Source organism: Neolamprologus multifasciatus, chromosome 7 (genome assembly GCF_963576455.1).
Source record: "Neolamprologus multifasciatus chromosome 7, fNeoMul1.2, whole genome shotgun sequence".
NCBI lineage: Eukaryota > Metazoa > Chordata > Actinopteri > Cichliformes > Cichlidae > Neolamprologus > Neolamprologus multifasciatus.
This window is the reverse complement of record NC_140445.1, coordinates 7,633,927-7,651,377: the sequence shown is the minus strand read 5'-3', so window position 1 is coordinate 7,651,377 and position 17,451 is coordinate 7,633,927. Positions and strand designations below refer to the sequence as shown.

The window sequence follows — 17,451 nt, the reverse complement described above, 5'->3', positions numbered from 1 at the left end:
CCTGCTGAATAGTTCTATGTCATTAGAGCAGGCTAAATTATGCTATCCACTTTGGGATGAAGGTCCTTTCACTCAGAGCCAAAGAGAGAAATAACTGGGAGAAGACAGTAGTGTTCACAATGAAGCTGACAGAGTGTTCAAGGACAGCAGGCTTTCATTTCTCTTCTGGTAATGTTCTATATTAGACTAATGTTCAATTAGGTTGTCAAGGTCTGTTAGTGAAATGTAATTCTTATACAGTGCAGGGAAAAAAAAAAAGCCTTTTATCATATTCCATCATATCGGACATGAATAATTTCCCTTTACATGTATGGTAAGCTAATCAAATCATTAACCATTCGCTCATGATGATGAATTCAAATAGGTTACGGTTTCATGAGAGTGAAACAGAGCTGCTGTAGTGGCCAAGAGTTTATTTTAATTCGTGCCGCCACTTCACATGGACGAGGCTCTTAATGTGGCGACGTCGCAGTGGCCGTGTGCATGCTTGGAGAAAAACTTTTAAAAAACACGCATGGCTTGAAATGTAACGCAAAATTAAAGCTCAGGCTTAAGTGATATTTACTGCAGGGATGTTCTTTTGGATTGCATTGCTGTTATTGTGCACACACACACACATGTGCAGTATATATATATATATATATATATATATATATATATATATATATATATATATATATATATATATATAAGCAGATTTGTCTGCTTTCAGCTCACTCTGCTGCAGTCTGTAGCAAACAAACGCATAATCAATCACAAACCTTCTTTTAAATCCCCGGTTGTTAAAAAAAAATATTGATCCAAAAGCAGCAACAAAAATATTTTGCTTTGTTGGCCAAAGCATTAGGCGTCTTATTATTTTTTATTTCTAGCTTTGTTGCTTTTCTTTATTGGACTGAAATGTACAAAAATAAATACAAAAATGCTGTAAATAGTCAACTGTATTTGGGTATTAGGAATGAAAGAAGCAAACGGCATCAGTGGGCAATAATTTGCTGGTTTTCTGGTGTCCTCGGGCTCAGGTTGGACTCTCTCGTGGTAATACAGGACATTATGTCTGGTTGGCGGAGCCTTGACGCTCGTTATATCTAACTGCCAAGGCTCGACTCATAAACCCAAATGCCACGGGGGCAAACGTGGCAGAAATAAACTCCAGTTGACTGGTTACATTTTGTTGTGGCAGTAAAAAAAAAAGCACAGCCTTCACCGAACGGACAAAACAGATTTGTGTCCTTTGTTCCACACGCTCGAGCTTCTCCAGGTTTAAGGGTCAGATGGATTTTATTCAGATGATTGCACGAAAGAAGAAATTATAGCACCTGCTCACCATCTTTTTTCCTTTTAACTTCCCTTTCTACTACTGCTTCCCTCATTTTTCTGTCTTTTATCTCCCATTTGCCTCTCTTTTCCCTGTCCTCTCTTTTTCCTGTCCTCTCCTTTCTCCCACCACTTGTCTTTTTCATTTTCTCTCTTCTTCTTTCTTTTTTACTGTCCATTCTTACCTTCCTGTATCTGCTGCTCTTCTCCTTTTGTGCTGCGTTCTCCTACTTTGTTTAATTTTATTTCCTCCTCTCTCCTGTTTTTCCTTCAATTCAATTTCCTCTTCCGATTTCATTCTTGTCTTTCCTCTCATCTTCTGTCCTTTCACTCTGATCCCCCCCTTTCCCCTTCCTTCGCTTGATCTCCTTTCCTTCCATCTCCTCCTCACCTCCTTTGTTCTTTCTCTTCTTTTGCCTTCATTTTTCTACCTTCTCTCCTTTTTCTTCGCACTCCTCTTCTCATTGCACCCCTCCTCCTGCTCCTCTCACCTCATCCACAGTTCCTGTCCTCCCACCTCCTGCTCCAGCTGCTCGTATCGATTTTGTGTTAGTGAATTTGGAGCCACAGGGAGCTCGGGAGGGGGGAGGAGGGATATTGGCCACTGAGCGGAAGTGAGCAGAGGCGGACGTGGCTACTTCCTACGCAGCGCGATGGTCATTTCATCACCTGGGTCATTTGTCCACACCACCGACACCACCTCTCCCTTGTCTTTTCTCTCTTTTTTTTCTACCCTGCTTTTTTGCCTTTCTCTCATTTCCTGCCAAGCTTCAGGATGTCTCTAAATACCACGCAGGGCTGCAGACAGAAAGATGACAGACGATCGAGGGTCGCTGTGGGCTGATCATTAGCAGTGCCCTGTGGTTGACTTCAATTAGCCTGCTGAGGCACTGAGCTGCAGCCGAGCACAGTGAGAACATGCAGTCAGGTGGGCTTCACACTTCTCAGATTTACAGTTAGGCTTAAGTTCTAGCACCCCAGAGGCTCATGCAGAGCGGCTGTAAATTAGACACAAAGGTTCGGATCTTAAGTTTGATTTTGCTGCCTTCAGCTCAGGAGTCTGCCTGCTCTCCGCAACGGGAACGCGTACTTGAAAATGAGCGTTGAAACGCATTTTTAAAGCCTGATACTGGCACTAACAGTAATTAAGCTTCAGTCAGTCAATCACCGTCTTTCGCTCGGGTGATGCGAAGCTTCAGATAATGCTGATTGACCCTGCAGACTGTCTCTACATATTTTGACTGCTATTTTGTAAAAACTAAGGCAGGCAAAATGTCACCGAGCATGGTGACAGTTGATGAGGAGGAGGTGGGGAGACGGAGGGATCTGTGGAGTGGGTAAAATGGCATGATGGAGAAACGCAGACGAGAAATGGAGACAGAAATATAAAAAAAAAACACGTAAAAAAAAAAAAACCAAGAAGAGCGCGTGCAAGCGGGGAGGGCCGATCTGCTGTAACAGACAACTGTGGGATTATCGACAACACAGACACCAGACAATGATTGTTGGTGATGTATGTGTGTCTGTGCAGGGAGGGGGGGCAATTATGTATTACCCCCCCCTCCCCCTCCCTCCATGCATTCCCCTCTCCCTCTCTTTCTCTCTACCCCCTACGGCGGCCCTGATGGGACACAGCCTTTCATTTGCTCATTGCGGTAATTGGTGTATGTGAGGGGGAGTTACATGTGCTCAGCTCCCCCTCTGCGTCTGTCAGAGAATTAGAAAATGGAATTCTCTGAAGAGCGCCGTGCGTCTGCCGTCCTCGTCCAAGATGACACATTTTCATTATTCGCTCGGTGACAGAACACATTTCTCTGTCCGTTGTCCACCGGCATACATTATGATTTGCAATTCTGAAGATAATTTATATAGAGAGATAAATTTTGCCAAAGAACATTTAAACAAATGAATGTTAAATTAGCAGGTTCAGCAATTAGGTCTCTCTCTTCTTTTTTGTGCTTCAGGTAATTCTCATCTCTTTGCAACTGAAAACAGTGTTTAAATTGGTTTACAATTAATCAGCCCTACAGGACAGACAGAAACACGAAAGCATCAGTTCAGGCTACGTCTCCTGTTTCATGGCAATCGCAGCGAATGGCGATTAGAATGTAGAAGCTCATTTTTATTTCGTTGGCTAAGTTTTAGGTTTACGTTCTTGTCTTTACTTTGCTATATTTAAAATTTGTTATTTAAACTGTAAGATCTTTCCTCTAGTTAATTATAATAATTCACATCAGAGTGGCTATAAAATCACCTCATCCCCGAGGAGATCGCACTTACCACTGACTATAAAATACAGCATCAAATAGCTTTCTAAAGTATTATGAGCTAAACTGTATTTGTGAAAAGAATATTGGACATATAAATATATATGTAACCCTTTGGCAGGCTATTCAAGAGTGAATGAAAGACTGTGTGATCTGCAGTCATGGCTGGAGAAACGCTGAGGGGGGGAACAGAGAAAAACAGCCAGACCACTGACCTCTCACCAAGGGAGCATCCTGTACACCGCGGCCTGAGATGGGGGCTCGCCGCAGGGGGGAGAAGCAGCCAGAGACGTGGGGGCGGCGTGCAGGTGGCTTGAGGGGGAGGCTGGTTGTTGCTGGAAAAGCAGCAGGGAAGGTGAGGTGGAGAGGCGAGCTTTGAGAGCCGAGGTTATTGGGTTAGTGGAAGGACCGCGAATGGAAAGAACGGGGAAGATGCAGGGAAAGGAGGTAGGGAGGAGGAGAGGATGAGGGGTGCCTTGTTGAGGAGAGGAGATCTGAGGGAAGTGCTGTAAGAGAGGTGCAAGAGAGAGGAGAGAAAATGGGGGAGTGAGAGCGAGCGAAAGAAAAGGTGCTATGTGGGGATTAAAGCTCAAATGAGCGACATATGGAAAAGGTGAAGCACACGTGGGAGGAAAGCGGCGCAAGAGAAGAGGACCGAGAGAAATCCGGCTTTTAAAAAAAGACTGCGCGTTGTTCCGCGCTTCACTTAAGTCTCCCTCATTCACCTGGCACCAAACTTAATGATGGCATAAACAGACAAAATCAAAATCAACTGCAGGTGTAAATGCCCCCGAGGTGAGTTCAGATCCAGTCTGCCTGCAGTAATTGTGTACGCACACAGAAACTCACAAAGAGGTGGGGGGCAGCTCAGACTGCAAGCCACTTGTCAATTGGATTTATGAGGATACTTGTAGACTCAACAGCTGACTGAACAAGACCATGTGCTTCCTGTCAATACTAATTATCTCGTGAATATTATCGGAGGAAGTGAAGCGCGAAGCAAACTGTGAGAGACCCAAAGTTGATGATGATTTTAATATCAGGAATAGCTTTACTCTTGTGCGTTAATGCTAAGTGGAGAGGAAGAAAGGGATTTTTTTTTTCTTTTTGGGGGGAGGGAGGGTGGGGTGGGGGCTTATGTTTGGCCTTTCATGTTTATTAGATTGCAGAGGAGATGTTAAGGGGAATATCGACAGCAGGATTCCTCCAGAGGATGCGAAGCTAAAGTAGGCGCTGGAGGATGGAGATGTCGGCAGTAGGATGAATAGGAGGACAGGTGTTGCATGTGGAGGAGGGTGGAGGTGGAAAACAGCGGGGCTTAGGGTGAAAGGGCAGCGGTGGTAGTCTGGCGGCACGGGGGGGGGGCAGAGAAGGAGGTGGACATGGCAAGGCGTCCAAGTCAAAACGCCCTCGCTGAGTTCACAGCGTGACGCAGTTATTTGTTTTCTTGTTGAGGCAGTTTTCCTCAAATCTTCTGCGTCCTTTCATTTCGTTGTCCCGTTATTCTGTTTCCTTTCACATTTCCTCCTGGTCATCCGTCCCCCCAACCCTAAAGACACATCTGTACTAAAGCTGCACGAGGAAGCGTTCACATCTGCAGCTTTAATACAGATGTGTACTAACTGAAGTCAGGTTTCACACCTAAAGTGGGATTTCGCTCCTAAAGTCCTAAACCTAAGTTCAAGTTATAACAATGATATTTAGAATAATTTATGGCTCAAAAAATGTTTAAATAAGGGAACACTTGAACTCAGCCTTCAACAGATTGATGATTTTAGTTTTCACTGACCATTACATCATTTATTTATTAGATTGTATTTATTTTATGAGCAGTATATTTAAAATTACTCTCACATTGCTGCTTGGACTGCTACCTCTGCGACCTGAAGCCAAATAGGAGGCACAAAATGGATGGATGTATGGACGGGTGGCTGATGTAATAAGATTGCATGTTTAAAGTGGGAAGGGCTTAGTTGGAAAAGAGTGATGTCATGTATTTCTGTGCACCAATCGGCATCAAACAATACTTTTGTTGGGCTTTTTCTTTCTCCTTTCCAGATTAATTAAATGTGTCCAAATGTTTCCTTTAGCTCTTTATAAATAATACTAATATGATGCAATCAGGGTTGTTATAACCTGCCTTTCAAACTCAGTAAATTGGCATCACGGGAACAGGGATGACTAACAGAAGTCAGGATAATCTTCACCTTTTTCATGAAGGTGCAAGACTGAATTTCCTCAAACATTCATTGATGGATTTTAAACTTTAACCTAAGCACCAGGTCCTGCAGGAGCAGCTCCATGAAGTGAAGAAAGACAAAAAATCAAAAAACTCTCAGAAGAATCGAACCTCACTCTGTTTTTCACAAGGACACCGAGTGCAAAAACACACACACACACACACACTCACCAGATCAGACCAGGACATCACGACAATATTTTTGCGCTCATGCTGTTTTTCGACAGAGGTGACAAGCACCTGTATGTTGCATGCAACAAAGGTTCCTAGCAACCGTCGTCGAGGAGACACATAGTCAGGATGCACACCTGTTTGATCTGCCGGGACCCTCTGTGATAAGTGGCCCCGGTAACCATGGCGACCGGGATATGGGATGGATCCACGTGGTGCTATTGAATGGCCTTGGATTATAAACACACACATACATACAGGCGCACACACAAACTTGAGAAATACATGCTTGAAGAAGTGCGCCGCGTGCGCGCACACACACACGCACAGTCGGGAACAAACAAAAAACACACACTGTGAAAAAAATGACGTAAAAACAACACAAAATCACACAGTCTAATTAAAGTCGTACACCTAACGAGGCAGTAGGGGCATGTCGGGTTTCGCACCTGCACGAAGACTCGTAACAGACTTCACACATGGAGGAGCGTGCAAAAAAAAAAGAAGAAAAGGTCGCACGCTCAGAAAATAAACAGCGATACATGTAGCCGAATCCAAACAGCTCAGAGGAACAACACAATGCAACGTGTAGGGAGAAACAAGGCGGCAGATGGTCGATATGCTGACGGTTACTCACAGTGTGCAGGTGGACGAGGAAGCGTTTTGCCTCTCGCTAAAGAGCTCTGCAGTGACCTTGGAGTGAAAAAAAATGTGAATTGTTAACTGCAGTAGTCATTCACAGAGAAAAGAGATGCACAGATCTGCACAGCTAAATACATAATTAGAAGAATGTTGTTGCATTTTCCTGTAGACCAAGAGGCGGGATGAGAACATGAACAACGATCTCCTATACGAGCTCTCGCCTTTAAAATCCTGTCTGATACACAGCGATATGAATGGTTCCCAATTAAGACATGTGCAACTCCAAGTGCTGCTGTGCTCCACACTTCTGCACATATACCTACACGCAGGTCTGAAGCAGGAAAATGCAAATGCATTACCAATCTGTGTCGTTGGTATGCACCAGTCTCTGCACAGATTAACCTTAACGTTGAATTAAATTGCACATGAATCAGATAATAATTCTACACGGATGTGGTTGTGTTGCATTTGCAATGCAAGATAACTGGTGCATGAATTTTTCTGTCCATGACCACGAAAGTTAATTATATTTTCCCCCTCGCCCTGCTATCCTGAAAATACTTGCTTATCACGCAGGAAAAAAAACTATTTGAAATTAAATATAATTTCAAGGCACGTGGATGTGTCTCTCGGTTATATCCCCCCCCCCCCCCCCCCCCCAAATTAAGCTTTTATATTTGGAGTCGTGCTTTTTCTGGACCGATGGAGTTCACCCTCGCATGCTCTATGACAACACATCGAAGCAGCTCCTGTCTTCGACCTTTCTGTTTTTCAAGCACGATCCTTTATTTGCATTAACCTGTGTTTTCCTTTCTGCTGGCAGTCCTTTGTTAAGTGCTATTGAAATAAATCCTTTCATATTGCAGTGCAGCAGGGCGAGCCTGACAAGTCTGTTGTAGTCTGTCAGAGAACAGCTTCGTCTTTTCATTCCATGAGCCGGTCCTCACTCTCAACCTCACGCCACGAGGAGCTCTAAACTATTTGCATGTCTCAAGAAGGAAAAAGATTTAACCGATCAAGTCATTAGACGACAAAAATGGTCTCATTCTGCCTTTTTATAAGAAAGGAGACACAGATGAGGATCAAATGTCACTCTACATAAACTGACTTTATCCAGTTTGATCTGCATTAACATAAAAAAGACGATGGGTAAACAGTCTCCTGCTCGTTAGTCCCATTTTGATACTCCAGTCTCATTTTTGCTTGCTGCATCTTGTGCTATTTCCTACCCAACCAGTCATAATTATGATGCACCATCTGTCAGCGCAGGATTCGCTTAATTTATTCACCCTTTTTAGCTGGATTTACTGTTTTTAAGGTCAACTGTTGCCAAGAAGAGAGCAAAATCACCTGAAAAAGTTAGTCAGTTAGCATGTGTCAAATTTCTGAGACATTCTGTACTTGTGAATCGTTTTTAATTATTTCCTAAGTGAAAAATAATTTTGTAGGCCAATACAGTGGGAGAGTGTAATCATGGGATCTCTGTTCCTCCCCACAGATTGCAATGAGATTTAAACTTCCTGCGCTATTTTGGCTTGTTTATTAAGCAGTAAAGGGTAGTTAAGCTGTGCCCACGTCATGCAGGAGTCAAGGCAGTGCTGGAGAGATTCCCATATTCACAACTTGTGTCACTAGAAAACAGTTGCTCATTAATACAACTATCTTAATTAAAAAAAATAATGCAAAACAATACAAAAAAACAACAAGAACGACAAAAGAAAAACCCACTACATAAGCAACAGAACATTAGCTGCCAACACATTTCCAGAGCATTAGTTGTTTTGCCTAACGCTGACACAAAGGCCACACCAAGACTGGAGGATCTCCGTCTTTTAAAGAGTCCACACCTTACGTGGGTTAAAGCGGGTCAAATGTGTCTGAAAGTTATGAGCCTAGCATGACAAATGTCACAGCAAATGCTGTTTAGGTCTGGTTTGGCCGAAATGTGACACCACACCTGATATCTGGTCCAAATGAAGTGGAAATGTGGCTGAATTGAAGCAGCCAGGCTCACCCCGAGTCGACACTGAAAGGCAGTGTGGACCAGAAAAAGCATTGCAGTCTATCAGGGTTAGCAGGGATAGCTTTAATAACAGCACAGACATTCTTTTTGTATTAAAAGTGAGAAAACTTGTAGTGATTATGTTAGACTGACAGTTAAACGCAGGTTACTACAAGTAGGTTTTGAACTTGTTTAATGTGATACATGTAATTAGCTGGTTAAGTCATTAGAATGACAGGAACCATTTACTTTCTACCAAAATACAAATGAAACATATACATAATAAATACTTTGGGGCAATAATCAATGGAATCTTATTTTAAACAATAACTGTACTTTCTTCTGCCTCATATGACATCCAAAAACTGCCACGTGGTGTATCCTACCAAAATTTTCTGTGGCTTGATGGGGGTGTTCATGTAAATTTTTCTCAGTGGGAACAAATTTTTAACAAATTAATCCAACACTATATGTGGGCTGCTTGTTGGTAGCTCTACTTTACATCTACAGACGTTCTGGATGAGGTCTGTTTTATCTTTGGGTTTAAATAAAGATAAAAGCTGCACACCAGTAACGCCAGTAAACTGGAGGGTTAGAGAAGGCAGGTTAGCCTGTTTAACACACAACTATTTACCCCTCAGGCTAGCTCCAGAGCTGCTGTTAAGCTCACCTAGGCACCAATGTCTTTTTGATGCTTTAGGAGGAGGGATACATAGGTTTTGACTGGTCAGTCAGTGAGAAGCAGCACCTGCGACTGCAGGTATCTGCACTTTATTTCAGTTTATAACAGAGTAGCTTTACTGCAGGAGTGAACTACTGAGCGTCCCTTTAAGAGGGAGTCTCGTGTTAATGCAATGAAGCGATTTCCGACAGTCAGACAGTGTGACTGTCAGTCTTCAGAGAGCAGTGGCATAAATTTAAAATGAAATGCTTTGACAAGCTGTGTGAGGTTTATCATTTAAATAGATGCCAACAATTTTATTAATGGACATGTTTTTAAAAACCCAGATAACGCCAATAAATCCTAAAACCTTATCTCCAGAGAACAAGATGGAGATGTTTTTGATTATATATGACTGTCTTGCCAAAGATCTGTAGCAGCACTGACAGACAGATTAAAATGCAATCATGAAAAAAAAAGCAAAAAAAAACATCCTGACCGTGTGTTTACCGTGTCAGTAAATCGCTTCACAAACACGCTTTATGAGCCTGTTGCTTCAGGACTCCCGCTTCTTCCCTCCATCTACATAATTTTCCTCTTTTCTCTTCCATCCTCAAGCGACCCTGTCACCTTCACCTCGCTCGCTTTCCTTCTCTCTCCTCTCCTTCAGCAAATGAAAAGGGCACATCAAACAATGGATTTAGGCTGTTCCCTAAGTAGATGAGGGGAAGGGAAACAACAGTGGAGGATGAACAAACAAAGCCGGCTGGGGGGTGAGAGGGGAGGTGTAGCAAAGACAGGAGTGAGCAGCAGGTGTAGAAAGACAGGATGGTGGCGGGTGTGGAGACTAGTTAAAATCGGATATTTTTAGATACAATGTCCCATTGTTCCCAATCTATACAAATAGCCTACTTATGCTGTGTGTTAATTCTACTTTACAATTTTGTACTTTTTCTTAGCATTTTCACATTTATTTTAAATACACTATTCAGTAAATTGTTAGAAAAAGGACAAAAATCTTAGCCTAACAACTTCCTCTTTATACTCAAAGATTCTTTTCCATGTCCTGTTGTTGTTGCTGAAACTACCCAGTGTCCTCACAGACCACCAGGGACACGCAGGCAAATCATGTGCGCATTGCTTCGCTCTCATCACAGGTAGCCAAGCAGTCTAGCAGCGCTCATATATTTCTCACTACCGAGGCAGCATTAAAGAGGAGCCACACAAGACCAGAACAGAGGCGCAGCAACACCTTGTTTTCACGGCTTTCCGGGGAGCCTTTTTGAAGTCGCTCTGAAAGACATCTGAAGCTGTAATAACTTTCCCGGAGAGGACGGAGAATCAATTCAGATCCGGCCTCAACTGCGGTGGAGCTGATGCAATGCCAGCCACTTTAGCTGAAGGGAGAAGCGAAGAAGCAACAGGAGGGAGGAGAGGACAGGCATGCGAGGCAAGGTTAGAGAGAGACGCAAGGAAGATGAGGAGGAGGAGCAGAAGGTGCAGGGTGGAGAGCGGGGGAGCGATGGCAGAGAGTCTCCCACCAGCGCTGTCACTACCACGTGCTTGGCTGCTGCTGCCGCTGATTATGATTGCTGTTCAAACAAGGCCGGCAGCTGCCACAAACATCTCCTGTTTAATACGACACACATGTACTCTCACCTATGGACACACACAGATGCTGCTCGCGTGGCGCTTTGTGCTTTCCCACTTTATGGCTCTCAGTTATCTTTTTTTTCTTTTTTTTTTGCCCCTGCTCCCTGATAAGACCTGCTGTGATTGCCCTCTGCTCTCTATAAAGTACGACGGCTCAATCACTTATCAAATCAAGATGTCCCCTCGCTCGCCGCCGTGATGAAATGCCTCAAATATCAGACACTTTCTTCTGTTTAGCCCTCGAATAAGTAGCCTTCTAACCTGCTTTTGAATCCAGAAGAAGTTGATCAACATGAAATTGCTGCATTTTGATTACTGATTAAGTCTTTTTTTAAGAAAAGAAAAAGAAGCAAAGATGTCAAGCGTTTGATTTGAGCTGAAATTTTAAGGGTTTTAAACTCTTGATTGGACAAATGAAGGCATCCCCGCTTCATCAAGACAGAATAAAGAGCACAAGACGAGGCCTGTTTCCAATCAGTATGCTGCCCATCTCCGCACACATCACGAAAGCAGCAAAAAGCAACAGTTTGTCTAAAACACACCCTCTGCCACAGAGAGAGGGAGCTCTGTTTATTTAAAAGCAAACACCGCTGCCTCCAGTTCTGAGACAATCTGCTAAAGCTGATAATGACTCAGGGCAAAAAAAAGGGGATTAGTTATAAATTCAGAGCGCGTTCACTGAATAGTATATAATTCAGACGTGCGCTTCTTGCTTTTTATTCCTTACCCTCCACAGAAAGCAAAGACAATCGCCACATCAAAAAAACTCTCCCTCTCTCTCCTTTGCTCATTCCTGCTGTTTCCCCCTCTGTCTCACCCTCTCTCTCTCTCACACACACACACACACACACAGAGAGAGACACACACACTCTCCTCCACAGCAGCAGTTATACATTATGGAGTGGTAACCAGGCAGCATCTAATTGCAATAATTGGAAGAATGTACCAAGCGGCCTGTTTGAACACCTGTTAGCACTGAATTTCTCTCATGGCTACAGATTGTATGTGCCGTGTCACACCATTTGGTGCCGTCGTGTGTGTGCATGCGTGCATGCGTGTGTGCGTACGCGTGGGGGTGTATGTATGGAGATTGTGAGTCGCCCAACATGCACTCATGCAGAAGAGAGTGGGGGGGTAAGTCACAATAGGAAATCCTGGCTGCACTACAGGTTCCATTTTGACACCTCAGACCCTGCCAGAAGGAGGCTGCCTGTCACTGACACATCCCGAGGCGAATCACCCAGAATAATTTGGTACTTTTACAAAAACGAATAATATGCATGATACATCTTGGCCTTCACACTTCTCATGCTGTCATCACTAGACTGCTCTGGGGTTTTTTCTTCCTTTCTTCCCTCCACTTTTATCAGCTATAACATGCTGGAATGACACGTCAAGGTTTGAGGAAACATTTTGTCTGCGGTGTAACCAGCTCCGTCTGCGCTCCTCTCTAGTCTGCGATATTTGGGATTCAGAGAAGAGACCTCTGGCGTCCTTGCTGGGGGCCATGTGGCCAGATGTGTGGAGCTGTCCGCCGCTCTGGTGCTGAAACCTCTAATCTGCCTGGGCTGAAACACACACTGCCATCCTCTCTCTTTTTTTCTCTCTCTTAATTTTTTTCACACTTTTAAAAAGCTGTGGTTTCGCCACAGCTCAGCTTTTAGATAATTAATTACAAGGCTGCAAGGAAGAAACTATTAAAAGTTCAATTCAGCGCGGTTACCTTGTTGTAAGGAGGGCCCCTGCAGGACCTTTTCCAACTGCACTTCATTTTCACCTCTACTGTCATCGCTTCACACTTTGAACTATGTCTAAAAGAAAAAAGAAGAAGACCAATTAAGCTTCTCTCTCTCGCTCTTTCATGTCCCCCGGCCTACAGGAGATGAGCAGGCTATTGATTCCGTCTGAGGGTTTCAACATTGAGCTGTTGTCACTTGACCCCCAGGAAGCCCAAACAGGCTACAAAGCGGGGGATGCTGATAATCCATGAGGAGGTAACGACGCGGGGACCACGCAGGGAGCCGACATAAAGAACTTTTTTTTTTTTTTTGCTCCCTAATTAATGCTGCCATTATTGGTGTTTGGGGCACCGTCGTTTTAGATTAGCACAAGCAGGGATGGCTCACTTTTTGTGTGACTGGGATATTTGTCGTGGCGTGTTATATAAAAAAATAAGAAATAAACATAGAATGAAATAGAAACAGGTGGGTGCACCTACCTGTTGATATATCGGGTCAGTCTCGGAGATGCTTCCTCGTCAGGTCTACAGCGCGAGAGAGAAAACACAATTACGCGCAGAAATTTGAATCTTACGGCTGATATAAAACAACCAGATGTCACTCGGCGTGTCTGTGACCCATATACTCCCCTTTGACTGAAACCAAACGCTCCGACAGTTTCCTACCACTCTCTCCTTCCCCCTCCCCTACTCTCTCTACAGTCTGTTTCTCCCCCCACGCCCCAAAGAATACACCGAAGGTCTCCACGCTCACCTGGCGACTCTCAGCCTGGCTCCGCTGCTTCTCTGCCGGATGGAGAGCTGGAGAGCTGCGGCTCGTCTGTGGAGGAGAGCGACTCTCCTGCGCGCTTCTGCCTGCACCTTTAAAAAGCCTGCACTGGTCCAATAGGAGGTCTGTCAGATGATGGGACCTGACGTCACCCCGCCCATCACCTCACCCTCAACCCAGCAACCCCTCCTCCATCTTTTCCCTGACTTTATTTGAACTGTGGGGGAAAATATATCAACATTATGTCCTGGACATAGGAAGAGGAAAAGGAGGTGTTTAAATCTAAACGCAAAAAACCCCAAAATCACATTTTAGCGCAAGTGCCCAGCGTGAAAGCGTTTTCTATTTCCCACTCTTATTATTATTCGAAATAGACATTTAATAAACATACAGTGGCATGCTGGGTTATTTTTGTACTTACTACTAAAGGGAAGAAGTAAGACAGTCTAAACACAAACACGCACACAAATTCACAGAATGAGCCAAACTTACAGAAGCACTTCATGTCTCCTTGATATCCACCGAGGTGATGAATACATGTGCTAAAAAAAACCTCCACATCGTTTACTCTGTTATCACTGTCAGTCACAAAGGAGTCGACAGAAGGAGACAAAGAGAAGCAGGTGAGTCACACCTTTGTTACAGTTGTGATTTCTGCTGCTTAAATTATACATTTGTGTCTATCCTACTGCAAAATATTCCTTATACACCACTATAGATGTACCTTTTTATTTTACGCTACTACATTCAAGAGGAAAGCATTATTGTTAGCAGTTGCATTTAGATTTCAATGAAAACTGGTGTTGATCTCACAAGAAGGTTCGAGATGTAACTCCTTACTCTTCAAATGCAACGATAACCATAAGTTTAACCAGTTTTTATTGCCATCGTTTATTGCAAAATGACACTATTTAAGTTCATGTTGGTGCTTTGAATTATTTCTTTGTAGGAATTGCTTTCTTTATCAATTAAAAGGTCTCACAGTCTTCAGCCATTCAAGTAACAAGGACAGCGTGCACACTTTAGTTTGAACTGTTCACATTGTGTTGTTTCAGCTTTAGTGTAAAAGCAGCCTGTCTGATAAACCAAATCATGCAAACAAAGAGAAGTATTATTAATTTTCTCTGAACACTTTTTTTAAAATTGCGTGAAAAGAAAAAAAGATTTCTAAAAAAAAAAATTCAGCTTGAATACAAAATATTTTTTTTATATTTAAGCAGGGATTCTGAGACAAAAGAAAACCCTCCTAGATCCACAAAGAGCTTGTAGCTTAATATCTTTGTATGCATATGGGTTTATCTGAGTTTAGTCTTTTTTTAACTTCCACACTCACATCTAGTTAAAAGAAAAAGGTGCAAGAAGATGAAAATCTTGTGAACCTGCACTTTGTGTAAACAACTAGTAAAAATGAGGTAATATGTAATCTAAAACGTGCTTCTGCACATCAACACACAAGCATATAAATATATGGAGAACTGCATATTTGATACACTTTAATGCTCTTGGCCAAAAATAGAAAGGAAACAAAAAAGCATGGCAGCTTTGGATTGAGCTTCTAAGCTGGCAATTTTCAAATGACAAAAGATTTGACTCACACTGTGCAAGAATTTTCTTTTCTTTTTTAAAATTTTCTTTATAGACTGAAATAGTTTAAGATAGATAGACAGATAGATTGATAGATAAATGTGCAGTGTCTTGGGCGTTCCTTTTCTGGACAGAGACCTCTGATGTTGTGTCTGGAATCTGCTGGAACCTCTTCCAGTTTGGGAATAAAAAATAGCAGATTTGAAAAAGAAATGCCAAATTATCAGAGGCGAGTACCAGAGCAAAACCTCTGCCACATGATGTGGTTTGCAGAACATATTTTAATCACAAAACAAGGTGTGTAATATGGCTAATACTCATTCCAGCTTTACCAGCATAATTATGGCTAAAGGCTGAATGTTACATCCTGAAGGCTTAAAAATAAATATCTAAATTAAGAAAACTGCATTTCCTGAATAATACAATTTAATCTCAACTATTAAAAATATTTTCTATTTTTTTTTCTTTTTGTTTTTTTCAAAGAACCCAAATAAATGTTAATTTATTGCACAGAACGAGAAAATGTAACGCTGCGGCACATATATTTCACATTAAGGTATAACAGTGTGATGTTTTGAAAAGCAGTGTATGCATACATAAATATTTTAGATGCACACAGTACACAATGTTTGCAGCATGCAGAATACAGTGACCTTATTCATTTCTTGCTGTAAGAAGCAGCACTATAACTGCATCTGAAGCTAATAAAGAAATTTTAAAATGATGTTAGATTTCATGTGAACTCTACTTGCTAAGCAGATGACAGCTACACATAATATGTCACAGTGTGTCTTCCTGGCAGAGTGATGGCAGAAACGATAGAAAAGAGGTGTATTTGCAGACACAAATGAGCAATTTGTAAGGCCATTGTGCGCTGTGTGCATCATTGTACTTTCTAATTTCCCAGACTCAGAAACCATTGTGGGAAATGCTATTGTGTTGTTGAGTGCTTGTTTGTTTGTTTTTTTTGTTTTCTCTGTTTTTTGTGTGTGTGGAGCTTTTGAAATGACTCCGCGCACACACACCCTTACAGACAAACACACTCATATGGACGTTTGTGCATGGTCTTTTGCCAAATTTGAATGTAACCCCTGTTGGTCTGTGTTCCCTTTTACATACGTATATCTAGGGCGAGTCAGAGCCCTTTCATGTGAGTCTCTGCTAGTTTGACAAAGGGCAGCGAACAGTGGGGATGACGAGTGTCGTTCTGACAGCTTACTATGAACACAGCATACTGTACTCTGCACTCACCGCTGCCTCTGCCGCACCAATCCGAAGATGAAAATAAGCCCTTTCTTACACAGATAAATTCAGTAAAGATGACATAAGAAACACATTTTGACACTGAAGTTGTGGAGACAGTAATGGCAGCCTTTGTGTCAGCAAAATTCCACCTGACAACACCTCTAAATTTAATCATAAGCATTTGATTACTTACTGTTTTTTAACTTGATGCTTTGAAGAGTCAGTACAAAAAATAGTGCACTACATAAGCTCATTCACCTGGGTGGCTGTGGCTCACGAAAAAGAGCAGGTCATCGGCTAATTGGAAGGCCAGTGACTCGATCCATGTCTCGGGCAAGATATTAAACCCTGACTTTCCTCCAATGCATTTGTGTGTGTGTGTGTGAGCGGTAGACAAAGTTCTGTGTGTGACTGGGTGAATGAGGCTTGTACTGAAGAGCTTTAAGTGCTCAGTCAGAATAGAAAAGTATATAAGTAGCAGCCCAGTTAAAACCATCAATAGTGTATTGTTTGTACAGAGATATAAGCAGTTCATTGATTAACTGAGATTGAGTTTCTGCTTTCATTATTTTATGCTAAGCTCATATTTAGCATACATTAAACAGTCTTCACAGACAATTTGCTGCAAGAGTGCCAGTAGGTTTTTTTGATCTCGTTATCCATTTAATTCAATAAAATAAATAAACACAAGACTTGGAAGATGCCAACTTGTTTGCTTTTGAAAGCATAATTCAAGGTTAAATCCAACAAATCAAATCCAATGTTTCGTTTAGAAAAATCTCCTAATCTATGATGAGAATATGTACCATCAAAGATGTAAGAAAATAAATCAGTGCATTGCGTCTTTGCTTTCAACCTTGGAAAGGAACTTTGTGAAAAGCTGCAAGAAGTCGTAATAAAGGAAAGATCTAGGTGAGCACCCGGACCTCTTATAAAGTTTACTAGCACTGCCCTGTCGGTGAGATTCAGGATTATCTTGTACGGAGGCAGAGATCTGAAGCAGCGCAGGTTTGTAGAGACAGACGTATGGTTTCCCAAGGAAGATGAAGAGTATCGTCCATTGGAATCACCTGCCTGCTCAAACCCAAGAGAGACCCTTTTTTAAAGTGATTCAAAGAATCCTTTTGGAATCAGTACAGTGTGACTGAGGTGCACAAATGCCA

The 17,451-nt window shown here is 42.4% G+C and overlaps 1 long non-coding RNA gene across 1 annotated transcript; it reads right to left on the bottom strand.

The window, feature by feature from the left end:
• Nucleotides 1-790: 790 nt before the first annotated feature.
• Nucleotides 791-14,555, bottom strand: LOC146513680 (uncharacterized). Its single transcript, XR_014874847.1, has 2 exons — nt 13,445-14,555; nt 791-13,215 (listed from the first exon to the last, which is right to left on the bottom strand). It is a non-coding gene; the product is annotated as an uncharacterized LOC146513680 (long non-coding RNA).
• Nucleotides 14,556-17,451: the final 2,896 nt, after the last annotated feature.